Source organism: Pogona vitticeps, chromosome 8 (assembly GCF_051106095.1).
Source record: "Pogona vitticeps strain Pit_001003342236 chromosome 8, PviZW2.1, whole genome shotgun sequence".
NCBI lineage: Eukaryota > Metazoa > Chordata > Lepidosauria > Squamata > Agamidae > Pogona > Pogona vitticeps.
The window spans coordinates 20,296,772-20,309,519 of NC_135790.1; the positions used below are offsets into that span (position 1 = coordinate 20,296,772).

At 42.4% G+C, this 12,748-nt stretch overlaps 1 long non-coding RNA gene across 1 annotated transcript in view; it reads left to right on the forward strand.

The window, feature by feature from the left end:
* Window positions 1-12,040, forward strand: part of LOC110087331 (uncharacterized) — a 29,378-nt gene extending 17,338 nt beyond the window's left edge. Inside the window, exons 2-3 of the long non-coding RNA XR_013538323.1 lie at window positions 5,140-5,197; window positions 10,967-12,040. This is a non-coding gene — a long non-coding RNA (uncharacterized LOC110087331). The remainder of the gene's footprint in view (window positions 1-5,139; window positions 5,198-10,966) is intronic.
* Window positions 12,041-12,748: the final 708 nt, after the last annotated feature.

A 12,748-nucleotide genomic window follows, 5' to 3' on the forward strand; every position in this document is an offset into this window, starting at 1 on the left:
GCAGCATTGTAGGTACCTTGCATCTGTCATCTGTCAGGCATGTATGACATGCAAATGTCTATACATAGACGTAAACGTAAGTATTCTAGGAATTAGTGCATTTATTGGAACAAATGCTATACTATGCAGTGTGCCAAAAGATCACTCATGATTCTTAAGAAAAGGCACCGAAGACACTAAAAACTGAACAATCCCTGGAGGAGTGTTTCCTGCCTGCTGCCGAAGGTTTACTTGTTTGTTTTAAATCTTGCTGGCATTAAGTGGATTAGATTTTCCATCAAGCAATTGCACAGCCCCAAAGCTTGTGTGGAGGAGATGTGGATGTGGGTTTTCATGGGCATACAAAGAGGAAAACAGGAGTGTACCCTAGCATCTTTAAAAATTGCCCAAATGAGGTAAAGCATGAATATTTATATATCAGCAGAGCCGATACAGGACAGTTCAATAAGCTCCCAGTCATGCTTTGGTCCATTATCTTGTCTCTACAGTGGGGTCTTGACTTAAGAACGGCTTGAGTTAAGAACATTTTGACTTAAGAACCGCTCTCATAGGAAAGTATTGACTTGACTTAAGTACTTAGATTTGAGTTAAGAACTGAAAAAACCCACGTGGGAGGCAGGGAAAGTGCAAAATTTGAACTTTCAGTTAACTGTTGGCCAGTGAAAAGGGTGCCTGTCTGCTTCCTCACTCCTCCCAGCGTTTAGAGAGTGGATTGGGAGACAGTCTTCGGACTGCCTGGTACTGTCCTGCCTGGACTGTAGTTTCCCTGCCTTCCCTGAACCTTTCTTGACCTAAGAAAAAAAGAAACAAAATATCCCCCTCTAGTGGTTGAAGGCAGAATAGCAGCTTCCCATTAGTTTCTATGGACAGAAAAGAGCAGATACGGATCAAATGGTTTTCAATGCATTCCTATGGGAAATGCAGATTTGACTTGAGAACTTTTTGACTTGAGAACCGCCTTCCAATATGGATTAAGTTCTCAAGTCAAGACCCCACTGTACTTGGGTTTTTTTGTTCTTCTGGTGTTTAAGCCATTAAAAGGGCCAGCATGTGAACCAAAACACTCAGTGCCTAAATTCTCTGTAGCAAAAGAAGGTAGCATCAAAGTAGGAGATTGACAGATGAAGCTACAAAGAAAGCCAGGATCTCTTCTGGAAGTCCAGTTGCTGAGTAGCACTCTGCTTGGATTTTTTAGATCTGTTTATCCCTCATCCACCCATGCAAGCAGCCATTTTGTGTCCAGGCACTGTGAAGGAAAGGGACAGCACTGCCTATTAGATTGGTCACATTCCAGAATTTTGTAAGTTTGTACACTTGCTGGGATGCTGTTTGGGACACTAAGACAGTATCTTCCACACCCTTAACCCACTTCCCCCTTATGCATAGCTGTCATGGGTGAGGGCAGAAGGAAAAAGGAAAGCTACTAAGCATAAGATAGTAGCAGGATAGAAAACCAGGTTCCCAAGTTATATTTATTTATTATTATTTTATTTATATCCCACCTATCTAGTCTTTCGTCCACTCTAGGCAGCTTCCAGATATATACATAAAAACGACAAATATAACACAAAGAAAATTATTACATTACATTAATTGATAGCCTCAGTGGGCAGGCAAGCTTATTCTGCATGGGAGAGGGGGTCATCCTTCATTTAACTAGGCTTGAACACTTTATATTAACTTGCTCTATCAGTGCGGATAAAACAACATGGGTAGGATGGAAACAAGTTGAGGAGAGTGCTCCCTTTTGGCATACCACAGTGGAAACACTGAATGAGCAAGACCATTCGGGTGTGCTGGTGGAGACCTCTAACATATGGCTGGTGTCCTGAATTCATACACATGATCTGAAGCAACGTACATATTCTGTGGCATTATTCCGTACATATTCTGTGGACATCCTGTTGGGTCCATAAGAAATTGGCTTCAGCATACCCTTCAAATGAGAAGGCAGCTCTTTGCACATTGAGACAGATTTATTCAAAGGGATGGTGGCCATTTGTGAGATCAGCCACTCATCAGGACCAGCTTGCTTGCTTTTCCCAACTCTTTGGCCAGTCTCTCAGTCATGAGCAAGAGCCACAGACCTCTCTGCCCATCCCTTTGTCCGAGTGGGGGGATCTGCCAAGAGCGCAGGGCAGAGAAACCTGTGTTGCTGCCGGGACTAGGAGATCAGTTGAGGAGGTGCAGGAAGCTACCCCACTGAGCCTGGTGATCAGCTCATGGAGCCAAAGGAGGTGGAAGAGAGGAGTAGCAGCACTGGGACCAACCAATTCATGTTCATCTCTGTTCCCAACCTTGGGTCTGCATATGTTCTTGGACTACAACTCCCAGAAATCCTGGCCAGCACAGCTAGTGTTGAAGGCTTCTGGGAGTTTTAGTCTTAGAACATGTGTTAGAAAATGTACCTATCACCTTGGGCTCCTATTAATTACTGCTTAAGGGCTTTAAAATGGTTGTTTTCAGAGGCATTTTTCTCAGGCTTTTAAGAATTTTCTGGGTTCCTTGTTCTGCTATTTCAGTTATAGTTAAGCTATGAATTAATAATACCCCACTGCTGGGTTTGTTGTGGATCAAAATGACATCTTCTGGATGTATTTCTTAATAATTTATAGTACTAAATGAGCAGCTTTCCTGTCCAGAACATGTTTACCTGCTGTGGCTACAGATATTCAGCTAGTTTGGTGGTCTACTTAAATATGCAGAAGGTATGTGGAACGTATACTTATTCAACTTGGCAGCTGAGACATAAATTGGGAGACTGGACTAGGATGCAGATTAATTGTATTTATTATAAATCAAATCATTACTTTTTTTTCCTAATTTTTTCAGTGAAGTTAAACTCTTAATGGTTTGAGGCAGTCTTCCCCTTTCTTGGACCCAGTTCTTTGCCATGGACCGCCACAGAATTTTACAAAATAATTCTTGTTCTCATTCTTGTTCTTCAAGCAACATATTTTTATTCCATCTTTTCACCAGCAGGTTCGGTGCAGGCTCTTCTCCTCTTTATCACTCACAACAACCCTGGGAGGCAGCCAGACTGAGAGGGAGCCATGGGGCCAGGGATGTTGGCAAGTCTTTGGATCTGAGTCCCAAGTCCATGTCTTTGGTACCAAGTCCCAAGTCCCTATTGAAACCAATAGGGATGGTTTGGTTCTGAGCCACCAGTTGAGTCCAAGTCTCCAGAATATGGGCAAACAGCCCAAAAAACGTACAACCACCATTGAGTCCAAGTCATTGGGGGGGAAAGGCGAAGTCGAGTCACTGGTGCAACTTAAGTCCAACTTGAGTCCCACAACTTGAGTCCCCATCACTGCTTTGGGCACAAGTCCACCCAGAGAGCATCATATCCAAAATATTCTTTGCTGTCAGTCTGGGTCTAAAGATGGAGGAGAGTTACACCTTCCAATCTCACTCTGTCAGTCAGGGGCACATGAGAGGGGAGGCAGAGCGTTGGGCTCTGCTCACGCCGCTCTGCGCAAATGCTGGCTTGCATTCATGTGGTTGAGAGATTGTCCCATTGCAATGAATGGGGCTTACATGGAAATGCTGGATGCTCCTTGCCCAAGCCTGCAAAAAAGCCCAGCCGTGTCAACGACAGCCATTTTGCGCTCAAGCAATGTGTGGAAAGGAATCCAGCTGTTTTCTTGGCATCTGGCCATGTATGGAATTCAAGAACACCTGCCTTATTTGCAATTAACCGAACTCAAAATTGATTTCCATTATATTGCTTTTTGTATTAGTATCTTCGCTGGGAAAGGTGGGAAGAAAGGAAAACATGGTCAATGTATTCGGGAAGGCTTTCACGGCTGGGATCTGATGGTTGTTGTGGGTTTTTTGGGCTCTTCGGCTGTGTTCTGAAGGTTGTTCTTCCTAACGCTTCGCCAGTCTCTGTGGCCGGCATCTTCAGAGGACTGGAGTAGGAACACAGAGCATGGACAGAGTTCCTACTCCAATCCTCTGAAGATACCGGCCACAGAGACTGGCAAAACGTTAGGAAGAACAACCTTCAGGACACGGCCAAAGAGCCCGAAAAACCCACAACAACCAAAACATGGCCACCTCTTTTTTTCAGTACAGTGGACCCTCTACCTATGGAATTAATCCATATTGGAACGGTGGCTGCAGGTCAAAAAGTCTGTAGGTTGAGTCTCCATTGAAAACCAATTAATCCCATAACCGGCCGTTTTTGTTCCATTTTGATTTTTTTCTGGTCTGTAGGTCGATTCTCTGGCTGCAAGTCAAACCTAAATTTTGTGGCCAGAGAAGTCTGTAACTCAAAAAGTCTGGAAGTCGAGCTATCTGTAAGTCGAGGGTCCACTGTGAATATTTTGCTCAGTTTTATGCTGCCTCAGGTATGACTCAAAATGGGTTTAATTCCTTGGCCTGCGGTTTACAACGACAACTCTTACAGAAGTAGTGAACACCTTCTACATATTCTCCTCATGGGAGAAGTTTAAAAAAAAAATGGCAGTGAATTGGTTTGGGAGGTAATAATTCATTACTGGGGTAAAGAGTGGGTGACATGAGTTCACATGACTCTTTAAAGGTGGCCTCTGAAGCTGCCATCTGCCCTGAAAGTTTATGACCAGCTGCAGACCTTTGCTTCTCATTTCACCTCAGAAGCGCAATCCCCCTGCAAGTCTGCAAGTCCTGATTAGCAGTGGAATCACCCCTCCTTCCCCCTTTACATTATTTATGAATTATACGTGTTGGGAATGTGTGATTCAGCGAGGGGGGGGGGAAACCTGCACAACAGATCTGCCTGGAGACATAATTCTCTGTGTAACAGGCGCATCTAGGCGCAGCTTTTCACAGGGAATAATCTCCTGGTGATTATTTTAAATATCAATCAAAATGTTATGGTTTAGCTACAGGCTTTGGCAAACTTTGAATACATAACCGAAAATAAGGAGGAAGTCCACATTTTTTTTCCAGCTGGATTATTTCTGGGCTAATAATAGTCCTCTTTAATATTTAACATTAAAGGATCCCAGGTTTTTCTTTAGGACTGTCACGATGTTGCATCTCCTAGGAGAAGCAGTGTACCATATTACCTGGTCAACCGCTGCTTAGAAATGCTAGGGATGGGGGGGGGGGCAGGAATACCTGGTAAATTATTTGTTCTTATTGCTTTAGGGGGACTTGACTCAAGAAGAAACCTCAAGGGGCCATTTTTAAGACTCCTCACCTCCAGGTAAGAATGAAACTTTTTTAAAAAATCAAGGTCACCATAAATTACACAGACTACCTGTGTGTAAAAGCAGGAAGTTCCTTTTTCTGAGCCAAAAAACACAGCTAGGAAGCACAGATGGACCAGCAGATTATTAAAATAAGATATAAGTAACTCCTCCAATTCTTCTAATCTTCAAAAATCCATTCAACATCAACAACAAAAAAAACCCAACCCATCGTCATTTTACACATTAAAAATTAAAACCTCTTCCTATGATTGTTTGATGTGAAATCAAAACAAGTTGACTTTTGAGGAGATTGGTGCATAATAGATATATCTTGCAAATGGTTAGTCGGAGCCCAGAGTCTGTGAGTGCAGGAAATGTTGATACTGGTGCCATTTTATAAAGATTGTACAAGAGCCAGTGGAAAGTTTTGCACAAAACAGAATTAATGTAAGCGTGCTTCTTGAATTAGTATGCAAGACCGTGTAGAAAGGATTGCGAGACATACTGGTTACATTCGCCATTAGAAATGGCTTTTCTTGGATTTTCTGAACTATAAGTATCATAATTTTTTCCATTTTGGGAGTTCTACCTACCCCACAGCCACCTTGCAAATCCCTGAGGTGGTACAACAGGGAGAAAGAGCTAAATTAGATGGTTTTAAGGCCAAACATCACCCAAATGAAGTTTGGGTGAAGAAGGGCATCTGTCCTGATGATAGCATGGAGATTCCTTTCTAAAAAGGATGCTTGGGGAGAGCTTGGCCTCAAAGCCTTCTGATTTAAGCCTTTCTCCCAGGTACTGTACATCACACTCAGAAGTTTGCGAGGTGTCTGCACAGAAGGTAGAACTCACAGAATGGAGAGTGATCGTATTTGTAGTCCAGAAAATCAAAAAGTCCCATCCCTGCATGGAATTACAAAACTTGTGGGTTGCACAACCTCTTACAAAAATTATTTTTTAGAAGACTTGCCTTCTTTCTGTATCCGGCCCAAAGATTGTACACGTCTTTGCCTGAAGAGAAACCTTCTGAATGGTCTGATGGATGGCTCTTCCATTAAAGGCTGCAGATATTCCCATACAGGCATGCATGACTGTCATTGCCCTCTTGTTTCATTGTGGGTTTTGTAATCAGCCTGCCTTTTGTATTTCCAAGCTTGAAACTTTGTTAGAGGGGTCAGAAAACTATAGAACTGCCACAGGAAAAAGAGGGGTGAAGACCCCCCTCTCAGAAAAGTCAGAAGATTGGAACAATATGTCAATAGGAACTGTCCAGTCTAGCTAGGCATCTATAGCATTTCAAAACTCTCCTTTTCCCGGTGGAAGAGAACAGACCTGGGGAAAGAGTGAATCTTGGATGCTATTGCAAGAACTATTGCTTGTAGCAATTACTGTATTTGTGAGCTCTATGGGTTAAGTCATTTTTGGAGAACCTCTGCTCTTCAGACATTGTTGAACACTAGACTCAACTGTCTGGCCAGTGGCCAGTTGTACAGGGAACTGTTGTAGTACACGTTCTAAAGACATTATACTTCATATACAGGTTTTGTTTTAATGCTGCAGAGGTAATTGATTTCATTATTGCCTGTTTATGTTCAGATGTTCATTGATTCCGCAGTTCTCAACTTGTTGTGTGGTTATTACTTCATGATCAAGAGCAGGTGTGAGCAGTACCATCACCCCAACAAATTCTACCCAAGAATGTATGTCGATCTGCCACCAACCTGCTCACAAATCCAATATGACTCTTGGCTAATTTCCTGGTTTATCTGTAGACTTTAAATGTTTATTCAAGCTCTTTTAAGCTGGTTTGCAAGCCTCCTTTTTATTTGAAATTGTTCTTTCTTCAGGTTAATTGGCTTAAATGTTTAAAGAAACTTACTCTAAGCAACTCCTGGTTTCCTTCCAAGTGGTTGAAAACCACTTTCAAAACCAGAATGTCATTACTTTCAGAGAAGACTTTCTTAACAATTAAGCCAGTATAATTTGAAACGCAGTAAGCAATGTTTGATAACTAAATAAATGAAGCAAGTTGGATTACGTTTTTTAAAAAGCTGCAGATAAGCCGGCAAAGTGCCTGGGTGCCACAGATGGTGCTGCGAATATTCAACAAGTTAAAAAAAAAAACTGGGATGATCTTTGAGACAGCAAAAAATTGGTTGAGGGCCTGCACAATGCCCCATTTCTGCTCTAGAGTGCAGGATATTCTATTGGGTGCAGTAGTAATTGTTGGCGTTTCATTCATTGAACACAGCCGTCGTCTGGCTGGCAGCTTGATGTGTGAATGGATTTCATTGAAAAAATACAACATGTGTTGGGTGATAAGAAGAGTCTCTGTGTAGTGTTGAATCTGTGGTGACTCATTCATACCTTTGTGAACCAGCCTTTTGTTTAGAAATACACGGTTTGCTCTAGAATAAGCTTGTTGAATGTAATGTGCTTTGAAATCCAACAGAGTCATGACTCATGTATCCTCTTGAGTTCAGTTGAATCTGTATTCAACTAACACCTACTGAAACTAATTGGAAATGGCCAAAGGGTGGGGCAGAATTCTCATCTGGTTGCTGTCTATGGTCCTGCAGCGTTAGAACAGCTATGTGAATCATTTTTAAAGATACAGTAGCAAATTAATGAGAAGGGTAGCATTCACAAATGTACATGTTTGTGATCACGCTGGTTGCCATCTGTTGTTTCTCAGAGTCAAATTCCAACAATATCTGAGGACCCATTGTTGGGAACCATGCTGTAGATCTTAGGGTTTTCCGGAAGCAACAATAGGACTAATTTACAAAAAAGGAGAATGGATCCAGACACAAAGTCCATAAAAAGCAAAAATCTTCAAGCGATCTTTCTTTTGCAATAGACTTTGTCTCTGGATCCATTTTCCTCTTCACCTCTGGAAAACAAACCTGATTGAAATGTCTCGGATCCTAAAATCTGGAATTCTATCTTGAGCCAACAGAAATTGTTGGACTTCAACTAAAAGAAGCCGCAATAGCAAGGAATCCTGGGAGTTTTAATCCATCATTTCATGGAAACTCATTAGCTGGGAACTTATATTGTAGAACAGCAGTCTTTTTTCCATACAAAATTCGCATTTACTATAAATCCACTCTATTGGCATCCATTATAATGGCATTAGCTTTGATTGAATGCATTCTGTCTCCTCATTTTTCTCTTTCGCTGTTTCCTGACCACGGCTTGAGTGCATACCTGCTAGTTGCTTCTCCCCAAGGATCTGTGTGATTGCTTTATAAGGCAGTTTCTAGCCATTGTATAATTATGAGAGATTTCCAATTTTTCTCTCTCCCCCACAGTGTTATGGTGGAAACACTACTCTCTCTCTCTCTCTCTCTCTCTCTCTCTCTCTCTCTCTCTCTCTCTCTCTCTCTCTCTCTCTCTCCTCTCCTCCCTCTCTTTTTATGGCCACCTTTTTATTATGGCTATTACTCACTGATGCTGCAGAGCTACCTCCCAACTCTGCCACCTTTTGTAAGCTCTGATGTCTCTAACTATGGTGTTTTAACCAAGTAGACAATTTAGTGTTTCAATTGTGGGCTGAAAATTGTGGTTTTCTAACCTCCCTGCTTGGGTAGGCCACGCAAGTAAATAACCCCACTAGCCTCTTCACTGCCCACAAAGCATACCACTAGTGGTGTGGAAGGGAAGACAATAAACACAGATTTTTGGAATATTAGCACCAGCAAAGATTTGCAATTCAACCCACAGTTACACAGGCTTCACTGGTCCAGTCCAATTGATCTACATTTAAGGGAATGAAATATCATAATCTTTAATGTGCTTAGTCCTATGTAAACAGAAGGCTGTTGTTGGTTTTTGTTTTGTTTTACAAGAATGAAAAAATAGAGCTTATTTTTTGTGTTTAGTTGGAGTGGAAGTTAAGCTACAGGAGGGGCGAATCAATAAAGGGTTCAGTTCTCTCTGGGTAAACATCTCATTGCTCACAAACGCTACTGAAGTTTTAAATAGTGCAGATCAGGCACCATTTTGAAATTGCAGTGGGGCTTCTGCTATGTGCAGTACCAAGAGCTGATATGAATTCCACCTGGTTTTTGTGAAGTGTGTCATTTCCAACGTGCCCATGCTCTGAGTGAGCAGAGGAGGTTGAACTGTGATCTGCATTTCCTTACTTTTGATGTTATCTATTCAGCCATAATTTTATTGCTTTAAACTAAATGTTTTTCTAAACTCCTTTCTGGGGAATTTCTGTGGAGGGTGGAGTAGATATCTGTGGGATGTGGTTGCATATGTGTAAGAAGGAGAAAAATAGATAGAATTTCTGAATAAAGTAGAAGGGGCAGAGGAAGTGAGGTTTCTTTTGTGTTTTCATACTTCTCTGTGTGAAGTTCCTCAATATGATTTAGAGTGACCATATTTGGTGAATATAGTTGGATGGGAAAATATGTGGAGTATGGGAGTTCGGAAAGCAAACCACTCGATCCAAAGGAGTGATGTTGTGTCCTGGGTCTTCAGACCTCACCTACAGCAAGATGCCATGTAGAACCAAAAGTTTGCCTTTCTGAAAAATGGACGTTTTACGCCTGGCTACACACACACCAGCCATTTTGTGGATAACCCCCTGCCCTGCTCCACAGCAACCATTTTGTCATGATACACACAACACCAAATGTGTCTTGGTCCACTGTCTGCATCTTCCCCTGATGGATGTACTGTCTGCATCTTGAGCTATTTGGCTACAGGCTCAAAATTTCACCCCTTCTTCTCTTAGTGTATGTGCAGACAATCCTTTGGAGTGCTTTGTAGAAGAAGGGGGTATTGCCCCATCTCAGGCCACTGGCTGACGTCTCAGGCAACTGCTAGGCTTGCCAGACCTCCAGGCAAGGAGACAGTGGCAAAGGAGAAAGAAAAGGGCTGTTTATAGGAGCTGATGGCCTTAAAGACTGTGCTCATCTTGTCTTCTTTCACATCCGTTTGTGGCTTGCCCCATGTCTCACTAGCCCAGCAGGAAGGTGTTTACATGTGCATGTTGCTTGTACAGTGTCAGCACATCAGAAAGACGGCAGCAAGAGGAGGGGACTTGGAGGTGGGTTTGAACCAGCAGGCTGCCATGCCATCTGGAGCAAGGCGGGGAATTTTCTGTGCCTGTTTCCAGAATAGGATGGCTCTAAAGCCATTGCTTCCCCTCTCAACCCTTGCCTGCCCTGTTGCTGTGAGATCATAAGGCCCCTCCCATGTTAGGTTTTGTCCCTGAAATCTCAGGAAATGGTGTGTTAAGGATTGGCAACCCTAAGACTGGGAAGTGTGTACATGCCTTCTAGATCCCCATCCAACACACTCTTTCTGCTTTGTTTAGACCCGTTTCAGAGTGCATCTATTTGAAGTGAGCACAACAATCTTTCCTTTCCCATAATAATCCATAGTGCTGATTGAATAGTTTAAAGGATGGGGAGCTCTACAGGATTTCCTTCCTATCAGGACATTGCGCACACACCTAAACACAAACTGGGGGAAGGATCGCACCCAGTGTACTCAGAATAAATTGTACAAGCAAAGTTTGTGACACGCATGCAAATAATATTTTGTGGCTAATTTTTCCACATCAGTCTAGGTAACCCTGTGCAGCTGGTGCTATAAATCTGGAATGACATACTGGTTTAACTTGCACAGTTTTTGCCTTTGGTACATATAGATGTAGACTATTTATTCTTTTTTAACTTGGAAATAAAGAGATGTTCCTTTAAAAGGAGATGTTTCTCTCATGGGTTAGTTGGTTTTTTTCAACACAGCCCTTCACTTTTCTCCAGAACAGACCCTTCAAGAAAGAATGTGCCCCTAAGCTTTTTTCTGGCTTGCACCTCTTCGAAGCTCTCTGCTCCTGATATCTCCTACTCTTCAGGATGAGTAGCAGACACCAGAGAGAAAATCATTTGATGTTATTTTCATAGCAAAGGCAAATTTAATTTCAACTGATTGTGGCAGGGCTGGGCAAAGGGAGGGAATGATTTAAATGAATGGTTCAGCAGAGGGAGCGCTGGCCTTTTCTCTCCAGGCCGGCAGCTACAAAATGGCTGCACCAAAAGGAACAAACTAGGAGCGGTATGAAGCCCTTACAATCAGCCCATTCATGAAGCTGCCTGCTTGCTGAATTGTATCAGGATCACTAGTGTCTCCAACCCACAAGAATGCTCTCCCTTTCTCTTGATTGCATTCCCCACCCTTTCTGAAGTGGCAGGCTCTGCAAATATTTTGTTATTGTTTAGTCACTAAGTCGTGTCCGACTCTTTGTGACCCCATGGACCAGAGCACGCCAGGCCCTCCTGTCTTCCACTGCTTCCTGGAGTTGGGTCAAATTAATGCTGGTTGCTTGGATGACACTGTCCAACCATCTCATCCTCTGTCGTCCCCTTCTCCTCTTGCCTTCACACTTTCCTAACATCAGGGTCTTTTCCAGGGAGTCTTCTCTTCTCATGAGGTGGCCAAAGTATTGGAGCCTCATCTTCAGGATCTGTCCTTCCAGTGAGCACTCAGGGTTGATTTCCTGCAAATATTTACAGGAGTCATAACATGCAAGCAGCTGCTTTTTGAGTTGAGGGCTGTTAGGGAAATAGAATAACCCATCCTAAGGGGGCGATCAGATGGCTGCTGAGGGACCCACCTGATTGCATCAATAACAGTCACCTTAATGGGGACAGTGTCCCTGCTGTCTTCTAGGGCAGTGGTTCTCAAACTGGGGTCTTCAGATGTTCTTGGACTGAAGTTCCCAGAAGCCTTCACCACTTGCAGCACTGGCCAGTATTTCTGGGAGTTGCAGTCCAAGAATACCTGGAGACCCCAGTTTGAGAACCATTATTCTAGGGAATCGTTCCAGTGCAGCCTCCCAAGAATTGAAGACCTACATCTTGGGCATGGATCAGGTCACGCTGCAGAATATCTCTCATAAGATTGCCAAGAAACAGATGGTTTGTTTGTTTTAAATACATACCCTTGCTGTTCTCCAAAACAACCCCAAACTGTAGGGCTTCAAACTTTGGATGGCTGGGGCTGGAGCAATTACTCCAACCGACAGAAGAATCACTTTGAGGGATATCACTCCCCTTAAAGTGATCCTTCCTGGTGCGATCCGATGGATACCTTAGCAGCGATCTGTTCACCCCTTAAACTGAATTATTCCAAACTGCAGTCTATTTCCCATGTTTGTTTTTTATTTTATTTTCCATTAAATTTTATTTCTAAATAAAAGACAATCCATCATGTTACAAGTAATAAATACAAAGCTTAACATAGTAAATCGTCGTCTTACTTGTTATATAATTTAACCGTTGACCAATTACTATTCCCCACAATTCTCAAAATCACATTTACACCATTCCCCGTCTCATCTTAAATATCAACCAAGAATCTAAATGCTCCAAATTATTTTCCAAAGCACTATTTCCCATGTGATTACATCCTTGGAGAGAAAAAGAGAGAGCACAGACATGGCACAGAGAACTGAAGGTCTGATTTTTCAATGATTTTCAATAATTATTTATTATTTTAGATATGTACGCTCTGTTTTTTACCTCACAAAATATCACCAAAGTCAC